Source organism: Pelophylax lessonae, assembly GCF_965119305.1.
Source record: "Pelophylax lessonae genome assembly, chromosome: 1".
Lineage (NCBI taxonomy): Eukaryota > Metazoa > Chordata > Amphibia > Anura > Ranidae > Pelophylax > Pelophylax lessonae.
Window position 1 is genome coordinate 819,890,041 of NC_138768.1, and position 10,537 is coordinate 819,900,577.

The following is a 10,537-nucleotide window of genomic DNA, read 5'->3' on the forward strand; positions in this document are numbered from 1 at the left end:
TCAGGAAAGGTTTTCTTTAAAAAAAAGTGCCAAGCTTGAGATTTGTGCCTAGACAATAAAGAACAAGTGTTGCAGGAAAGCATATGCATTTCTTTAGTATTTTATAGCCATCATTTGGATGATGTTTTGAGAACAATTTGCTATGTACAAGGATTGGACAAAAATATGGAAACACCAGGTAAAAGAATGAAATCATTACCGAATATAGCGTTGGGCTGCCTCTGGCATCAAAGACAGCCTGAATTCTCCTGGGAAATGACAAATAGAAGTCTTAGATGGTGGATAATGGAATCTTATACTACTCTTCATGCAAAAATGGCTCCAGTTTCTTAAAGAGATGCCGGAGGCAGAAAACGAGCAAGCGCTTTGTTCTCCAAATTTGACCATAGTGGCTCTAGAATTTTGAGGTCTGGCAACTGAGGTGCCCAGGAAAGGTGCAAAACTTCATCTGCATGCTCATTAAATCAATTGACATCACCAGCTGTGTGAATCAGAGCATTATCGTCTTGGTAAATGGCGCTTTACCATGGGGTGCACATGGTCAGGCAAAATTTGTACATAGTCGCTGGCAGTGACTCTGATCTCCGCCGTCATCCAGCCTCCTCCAGCTCTGCAGCCATCATTGGCTTTCCTATGACTCATCCCTAGCTCCCTTGCTGGCAAACACTTACAAGAGTGGGAGAGAGAGCTGTGCATGATGTCATTAGCCTAGGCTTTTTACCAGACAAGAAAGAGGAAGTGGGCTCTAGAAGGTATTTACTGGCAGAAAAAAAAAATGTTTTACTATCCAAAGTTAAAACAAGGCCAGAGAATTTAATAGTTGTTAAGATGAAACAATGACTGAAGAGCAGCTTTAAGCCACCCCCCCTTTCCCTCATGGGATGATGGCGTTAGGAGTTTGAAGCCACCCAATTGTCTTTACCAGTGGCCTGAGGGATATTTAAAGAGCGCCCCACTGATTTTGTTTACAGCTTTGTTTAAAAGTGTTATGGTGAATTGCTAATTGATTAGGTTTGTAAATCGAAATATTAATCTACACTCAACAAAATTATATAAAAATGCAACACTTTTGTTTTGTTTTTGCCCCCCATTTTCCTGCCAATATCCAGCAACTTCGCACAGCCATTGAAGAGGAGTGGACCAACAATCCACAGGCCACAATCAACAACCTGATCAACTCTATGTGAAGGAGATTTGCTGCACTTCGTGAGGCAAATGGTGGTCACACCAGATACTCACTGGTTTTCGGACCCCCCCCCCCCCCCCCCCACAATACAGTAAAACTGCACATTTTAGAACGGCCTTTGTGGCCAGCCTAAGACACAACTGTGCAATAATCATGCTGTCTAATCAGCATCTTGATATGCAGGTAAGGTGCGTGGTGGATGGTTTATCTCGGCAAAGGAGAAGTGCTCACTAACACAGATTCACACAGATTTGTGAACAATATTTGAGAGAAATAGGCCTTTTGTGTACATAGAAAAAGTCTTAGATCTTGGAGTTCAGCTCATGAAAAAATGGGGACAAAAACAAAAGTGTTGCATTTATAATTTTGTTCTGTGTAGTTTGGGGTGTATATTGTTCTTTGTATGTTTGGTGTCTATGCCGTCTTTTGTCCCATGTTACATCACTTCCATCTTCAACGCAAAACATGTCGTCCCTTTCACACCTACTAATAATATAGCGTTTCCACATTTTTGTCCTAACTCCTGTACTTCTTGCCTTGATTAACAGATGCACCTGTGCCTCCCCTCAACCAAAGCTACATAATGAATACATTACGGCATCTTCTACATTTTTAAAGAACAGCCACTATGGGGGTAACATTTTTAAAGAACAGCCACTATGGGGGTAAAAAAAAAAAAAAAAAAAAAAACACAATGCCTACATACAACAGAGAACATGTAACAGGCAACTCCAGAATTAGTTTTTAAAAAATTAGTTGAAACAAGCACAAGAAAGGTATTGCCCTGCTAATTGAATCATAAAGCACTTGTAAATGACCCCACCCCTGCCAGGCTACTGCTCTACCCCCTTTATGCCGATATTTGGAATACTCTGCCTACTGCGCCACCTTTAGAACTCTCTTTGCACTACTCTGTCACTGCTCCACATTTAGTCTGGTCTTTGGACCACTAGAGAACATCATCAAACTGTGGACCACCACCCTGGAAACAATTTTGCATCTCATTATTTCTCCTACAGCCTATCAACCTATAGAGCAGGTACAAAAGGCAAAAACGCTCTCATACACCCTTTAGCAGCCAACTAAAAAAATAAAAATACAAGCCTTCAGAGCTCTAAAAGGTCCTTCTTTCTGATAAAATTACAGATACAGTTGTATGCGCAAGACCTAAAAAAAAATTGTCGACTACAGAGGGACAGAAGGATGTTGGTCCAAAGAAGGGTTGTTACTCCAAGATAGGGTCATTTCAGAGGTAGGACCCTAAGGAATAAATATCAATTGGCTAATAAAATAAGAAGCATTAAATGGTTTATTATCTGTGCATGGATTGGACAGTTCATCATAGCTGCCAATTCTCCCTGCCCTCAGGAGACAATCCTAAATTCTGAGAATTAATCCCTGATAAATAACCCTAAAGTATAGCTAAACGCAAACAAAAAATGTAAAATGTATTTGTTTTAATAGGTTTCATTTAATAATTTCACTTTTTTTAATATTTTTCCATACTTAAAAACAGACGTTTTAAACACTATCTTCACTTGCTTGTATTACACAAAAATTTTCTCATAAACAAAATTCTATAACAGATAGAAAATCCCTTTCTTCTGCACTTCTGAAAATTCTTTTCATCGCTGTTGCCAGTCACCTGACTTATGCTAAGGTACTGGTTGTAGAAACCTTGGAATGGCATTCAGGCACAGCGAAACTATGCCTCCCATTCAGCAGAGACCATGTGACAAACATCGGGGCATTCGTCACATGATCAGCACAGAAGATAAGAATTTAAACGATTTAGAGACAATAGTCACATGGGACATTAAGTAAACAGTGGAATTTCACTAATGAAAAGTTAGTAAAGGGCAGTAAAAGTTTACATTGTTCAAAGTAATGCTGTCAACACCCTGCTTTATGCAAGTCTTACATGGCATTTGGGAAAATCTATACCTGGTTTCAAAGGTCGCAAGGCAGAGAAGACTTCTACACTGTTCACATTAACATAAAATCTATAGCAAACATAGTAAGCTGCAACTGGATAAAGCTTTGGCCTCTGTTAGTCAATGCATTGCCTCCATCAATCTATACCATATGTCACATTGTAGATAAAGTGCCTTTCTACAGATCAAATGTCCATGGCAACCCACACCCCAACAAATGCAACATTTTCCATTCCATAAACTCCTATGGATTTCCACATGTGCTAAAATAAGTTTACCAATTCTGCGCCTTCTTCAAAAGTCATGCATTTGTACTGGGTGAGGAAAGTAAAGGGTCCATTAACACGGGGCGCTTGACCTCATGCCCCATGCAGGTCCATGTTTTCCTGACACAAGGATGCACAGGTGTTGCATGCATACCCATGCGGGCTGTCCACAGAAAACCGTTGGGGACATGCAGCAGCATGGACAGAGCCGCTGTGTCCCAATAGGACAGTGCGAGTGCATGTCCCCGAATGTACACAGGGTGAGTTTGGGGACAAGCACACACGTCATATTGTCATATAACCCAGACCTGCAAGGGGCACGCAGTCAAGTGCCCCATGTGAATGGACCCTTAACGCAGTCTACTAAATGCCTGCACTGGCCTTTTTTCTGTACACAAAATGTTTTATTAAATCATTTTGTATCTCACAGATGATTTTGTAAACTAGACCTGTCAGGATGGAATTATGGGAGCTGTAACTGCCCAATTGCTTTTTAAAGAGAAAGCTCCATGGCTGTGATCCTCACTCTTTGCATTACTTCTTTATTTAATGACAGAATTCATGGCATATCACTGAGACAGAACAAGCACGTCACCAGTAAAATGAGATGCAAGCACTTATTCCAGGTGAATTAAGAGACAAAGTAAATACCGAGAAGGTTTGCAAAATACAGGCTTTATGTTTATAGCCAAGGTATTCTTCATTGTACATCTGTGCTCTGACCACACATGGCAAACCAACATAGAACATAAGGAAGCTAGAAGTAAAAAGGAAATATAGAAAAAAAAAAAAGTTATTCTGACCTACATTCATAGTTCACCTGTGTTCTGAGTTTTTTTGTGTGTTTGTGAGATACATGGGAAAGGGGAGTTACTGCTTTATATTCAGTTTAAGCCAGACCTGGGCAAATTGTGGCCAATTGGCTGTCCCTGTCCGGCCTGCAATGCCTCCGCTGTGAGCATGCCTCTCCGAGTTGATCAGCTTCCTCAATGCTTTTACCAGCCTGCTCTACACCAATAATGTACCAGCAGAGGACATTTCTCCACCACTTCATTTATTAATCCTTAGTGTGCACACTATTTTATGAGCAGTTGTACCTAATTACTACCAGTGCCAGGTGTTTGTTTTCTATACATTTACATACTTACAAACCTTCCCAGTGTTGTTCACCTAAGGCGACTAGTGTAATCAACATTTTTTTATTACTATGAAATAAATCTTGGTTTGGCCCTCCACAACAATCCCAGTTTCTCATGTGGCTCCGTGGGAAAATGAATTGCCCACCTCCGGCTTAAACCATGTTTGGCTACGATACCAAGAACTATACTTGCTTTGTAGCACTAAGGTCTTTGGCTCGATGCCCAACCCGGACACTACCTCCATGGAATTCTATCGCAAGTGCCTTGAGGGTAGAGACTGATGTGAATGCGCAATATGTAAAAGTGCTGCATACATTGTCGGCACCATACAAACACACTGCCATTATCCAGCTTTGTGATCCAATGCAATGTATAATCAACCACTTGCCAACCAGCCGCCGGCAGGTCGGCTCTGTCCCACGAAAAGACGTACCTGTACGTCGTTTCACAGGACAGCTAGTGGGGGCTCGTGCACACGCTGATTGGCCACAGGGGGAGCCAATCAGCGGGTCCAGCGGCTGCGATGTCCGCTGGGCACCCGCAATCACTCCCCGTGGAGACGGAACGGCGGTCTGCCGATGTAAACACGGCAGACCCGTTCTGCCAGTAATGAACACAGTGATCCTGTGTTCCTCCTATTTAGGAACACAGGTCTCTGTGTTCATCCAGCAAGCCCATCCCCCACACAAGAGAGAAAGCACCCCCCCAGAGACACATTTAACCCTTTGATCACCCCTGGGTTAACCCCTTCCCTGTAGGTGTCATTAGTATAGTAACAGCACTGATTACTGCAGTAATGTCACTGGTCCCCCCAAAAGTGTCAGTTAGGTTTTTGATTTGTCCACTGCAATGTCGCAGTCCCGCTAGAAATCACTGATCACCACCATTACTAGTAAAAAAGATAAATAAAAAATTACATAAATCTTTCCCCTAGTTTGTAGACGTGATAACTTTTGTGCAAATCAACCAATATACACTGAAGATTTTTTTACCAAAAATATGTAGCAGAAAACATATTGACCTAAAATGATGAAAAAATTTTATTTTAAAATTTCTCTAAATTGGGATTTTTTTTGTAGCAGAAAGAAAAAAATTGCTTTTTTTCGGAATTGTCGCTCTTTTTTGATTTATAGCACAAAAAATAAAAAAAATAAAAAAATAAATCACAGAGGTGATAAAATACCACCAAAAGAAAGGGGAAAAGAAGGACATCAATTTTACTTGGGTACAGCGTCGCACAACTGTGCAATTATCAGTTAAAGTAACACAGTGCTGTATACCAAAAAACGGCCTGGTCATTAAGGGGGGGGGGGGGTCAAACCTTCCAGTCCAGAAGTGGTGTTATTGCAAAGCTCATGCTTAAGGCATATCTAAACCCACAACAGTAAAAAATCAGTGTGCATATGCAGTAAAGCATGCTTGTTATACTTATTGGGGAAGCTAAGGGGTTAATCCTGCGCATTGTGTAAAAAAAAGCGGTTTTATCCTGTCTTCTCTGATTCACCCCCCCCCCCCCTTTACTGTCCCCAATCCATCTTCTACAAAGACAGAGCCTTTGAGGCACTCTGCACATGCTCAGTTTGGTGTGCATCTCTAGCGATTTTTTTTTTTGGAAGGGTGTATGTGATTAGCACAGGGCCAATCAGCACTGTCAGGACAGAGGGTGGAGCCTCATAGGACAGTCAGAGGAGCATGAAAACTCCTCCTACAAGCTTTAACCAGTTCTCGGCCAGACATCAAAAAGTCACAAGACTGCTATATACAGCTGATGAGAAAAAGGTATTTAGCAGTTTATATTTACTAAAATAATTGCATTTCCATGACCTGTGTACTACTGGGATGATCAGCCCCCAACATTCACTATGCAGCAGTCCATGCCCCCTAAGACAGCAGCAATTACTGTAGTGGTGGCAAGAACAATAAGATGCGGTAAGGAGTGCGGTGTTAAGGCACCCTATCGCGGTAAGGAGTGCGGTGTTAAGGCACCCTATCTCAAATGTGTTGTCAACCCACGAGCACCTTTTCCTCCATTGCACTGCCCCACAAGGTTTACATTTATAAACTGTGCTGGGTTATGCGAGTTGGGGTACCATTCAAAATGAATAGCAGTTAGGCACACCGCACATAAGTCCGTGCAATATGGTTGTATGAATAGGCCCTCAATTTTTTTTTTACCTTGTTCTTGTAGTGTAATATAAAATTATTTGTACTGCCTTTATAAAAAGGGAAAAAAAATGCACTTTTGATAAGATAAACTAATTTAGTTCCCAAATGGAAAAACAAATTATGATTATCATAAGGTTTGTGAAAGCCTTTTTCACTGCACTCATTTTGACTAAATCATACTAATTTGTCCATATTGCAACATACCCACCACCCGTTTTCATGGACCAAATGCCGGTAATCTTGGGGTCAGAGGAGGTCATGCCTGCACCCTGTACTACATGTATGGATATGCAAGCTCTGCTTTAGCTAAGGTGTGTGTACTTTGCCATCATTGCCTTGTGTGCCAAGGAACCTTGTCCTGGCACTGCCTAGGACACGCAAGCTATTGGAACACACATTGATTTTTAGTGACGGTTTGTGAAATGATTCACCGTTAGCCAGCCCCCCCCCCCCCCCCCCCCAATCAGTAACACCATAAAGATAATATAACTAGAGATAAAGACAGACTGGAATATTGCATGCATTAATTATTAACATGACATCAACCTCAAAGACGTGCATCCTAAACACATTTATGGCAGGAACATGATAAGCAATGGTCACAAAGTATTGATTATGTTCAGGAGTAATTACACCCAAAGCCTGGCATTTAGATTTAATGCAATACCTGTATTTTGTTTTTCACTTCACTTTAGAATATTTTATCTGTTTAAAAACAGCAGAAACTACAGCACGGGTCCAGTCATCTCACACTCACAAATAGACCATGTTACAGTTAGGCCCCTTTCACACGGGGTGGACTGCAATGAGATCAGCAGGTGATCTGTCCGCAGAGTAGAGTAGCCGATGATAGGTCAATGTCTTCTCAGATTACATAGAGCAGACCTGGACCAAGCCAGCTCTGCTCTATGGACTGGCAGGTGTAGACAGACTCCACCTGTTCGTTTACACCAGATTGCCCTCTGATATGTCTAGAAGAAGGGGGACAGATCCCCTTTCAATCCTTTAGTGGACCAGATCGGAATGGAGGTTTATATGGGTGAATAGAGAACCCGATCAGGTCAGCCTTAAATACTGGTCAGAACAGGTCCGCTGGTCATTCTTGTGAAAGGGGGTCTTAAGACACCGCTGATTACAGGTATTAACACTGCATTCAAGAGGTAAGCAGATGAAAAACGCTGGTCTCTTTCAATTAAGTTTTCAACTTAATTGAACCTGCCACCTGACTGTCAATGGTTGTATCAGTTGTGGATATTTTATTACTGATTCAGGAAAAATGTTCCCATACATGTGTAATACTATTGCACAGGTGGTTTAATGAGCTTTTGATGTTGTGTATTTAAAGATGGCTGCCACATATCCAATTGACCATGTGGTTGTGGCGGTAAGTGCAACCATGTGTTGCTGACCTCACTCACAAAATTACCTGTGAGTGGTCAAGAGGAATGATTACATCCTGGTGGGTGGTCTCTGGTGTACAGGACTATAAAAAAAAAAAAAAAAGGGTCCACAGCATGAGGAATAGTCTTCTTTTTGGAACTGTGGAAAGACCAAGCATGCAGCCAGGATTTCCTATTGTCCTGTTCCTCCAGCTATCCAGTGTAAGCTGTTGACATTTAACTACCAGAGCTAAGTGTTATTTGGTATATTGGGAATGAGAGTGTATGTTTAAGTCATGGTATTTTGTGTAATGTTTATTGTAACTTTTATATGCAAGAGGCGTTATGTATTTTGATGTCCAGTAAAGTTTTGTTTTATGCTTTTTATCAAAACTTTATCAAAAATGTCGGACACCCTGAAGAAAGGTAGGCACCAGGGAGTGTGTGGCAAAAGGTCGTTTGCAGAAGACCGCCAAAACCGACACCTGGCCCTTAATGGTACTCAAAGCCAACTACTGTTCAACCCACCGTTGAAGGAAGGTTAAGATCCGAGCCGCCGAGGAGCGAGAATGAACCCCAAGCGACTTCTGCCTCGATCCTGCTGAGAAGTCTGTGCAGAAGCTTGAGAGGGAAGATGTAAATCAGAGGATCCCTTGACCGAGCCACAAACCTCTGCACCTTTCTGTTGAGCCGAGACACCAACAGATCAACCTCAGGGGTACCCCACTGGGAACACAGCTCATAAAACACCTACGGATGAAGGAACCACTACCCTTGGTCCAACGCCTGCCGACAGAGTTAATCCGCCTGACAAATTTCCAGCCCAGGAATGTGTACGGCGGAGAGGGCTGGAACTACCTGTTCTGCATACCTTAGAATGCTGGCTACCTGCAAAGCCACCAGGACACTTCTTTTGCCCCCTTAGTGATTGACATAAGTGACGGCTGGGGCATTGTCCACTTGAATGCACACTGGACAACCCTGAAGATGATCTGTCCAATGATCCAGACCCAGTCTGATCTCTGGGAGTTCCAAGACATTGATCGGTAGTCTGGACTCTTCCAGTGTCCAGATCCCCTGAGAAGAATGCTTGCCAAGGACACCTCCCCAGCCAGACAGGCTGGCATCTGTGGTGACCACTGTCCCATACAAGGGGAGGAAGGATCTTCCCAGCCGAAGCGCCGGAGAACAAAGCCACCATATCAGAGACTCCCCCGTTCCCCGACTCTGCTTGTCCAGACACTGCGAAATCTTGACAAATTTGATCAGAATGTCCCTTTGCAGGGACCTCGTATGGAACTTTACAAGCCAACATCTCGAAGGTTGAGACCATCAGGCCCAGCACTCGCATGCAAGTCTGGAGGGACGACCAACTGTTGGACAGCAGGAGGCGAATTTCAGCCTGCAATATCTGGAGTTTATCCAGAGAAAAGAGCACGCTGGCTACAGCCAAGTCCAGAGTCAGGCCCAGATAGTCCAGCTTAGTGGACAGAGCCAGAGCAAACTTCTGAAAATTCAGAATCCAGCCGAACTCCTGCAGAGTTTGTATTGTAATCTCCAGGTTATCCACCCGAACAGAGGGAGACTCTGCTCGCAGAAGGAGATCGTCCAACTAGCCAGTACTGCGGATCCCCTGTTGGCGTAGCAAAGCCAGCATTGGGGCTAACACTTTTGTGAAGACAAGACCAAAGGGTAACCACCATAAACTGATAATGCTCTTCTCCCACAGCAAAGCAGAGGAAAACGCTGGTGACTGGCACATGTTGGAAAGTGAAGGTAGGCATCCTTGATATCGATAGAGGCGAGGAAATCTCCCTGATGCAGGGATGCCACCACAGTTCGAATGGATTCCATTGTGAACTTTTGTACCCGCACAAAGCAGTTGAGCGCCTTGAGGTCCAGGACTGAACGCACTTTGCCTTTCTTCCTAGGGACTATGAACAGGTTTGAGTAAAAACCCTGAAAACTTTCCTAAGTTGGAACCGGGACAACCCCCCCCTTGAAGGAACAGGTCTTGTACCGCCCTAAACAGGCCCTGTAAGCAGTCTGGGGACAGGCAAAAGTTAGATGGAAAATACCTTGCCAGGGGACAAGAGCAAAACTCGATCTTGTAGACGGACCGAATGACTGAATGGACCCACTTGTCTTACACCAGGGAAGTCCATGGATCCAGAAATCAGCAAAGATGTCCCCCTCACCCCCGATAAGAGGGAGGGCGCGCCTTCATGCTGAAGGAGCCTCATCCACAAGTCTGGAGAAGCCCAAGCCCGTTTGAAACCTCCTGAGGAGGCCCTGAAAGGCTTCGAGCCCTTGTCAGTCGACCCTGATGGACAAAAAAAAAAAAAAACTTCTTTTGAGCTGAGAAGGAAAGCACACGTCTACCATGAGTCACCAGGGGGACCCCATAAAAGGTGTAAAACACTGTTGCGCTGGCAGCAACAGCCTGTTGCCAGGCAAAAGGCACCAA

The 10,537-nt window shown here is 43.4% G+C and overlaps 1 protein-coding gene across 1 annotated transcript in view; it reads right to left on the reverse strand.

The window, feature by feature from the left end:
- POLR1A (RNA polymerase I subunit A) overlaps positions 1 to 10,537 on the reverse strand; it is a 257,236-nt gene that overhangs the window by 152,910 nt on the left and 93,789 nt on the right. The window lies entirely within an intron of this gene.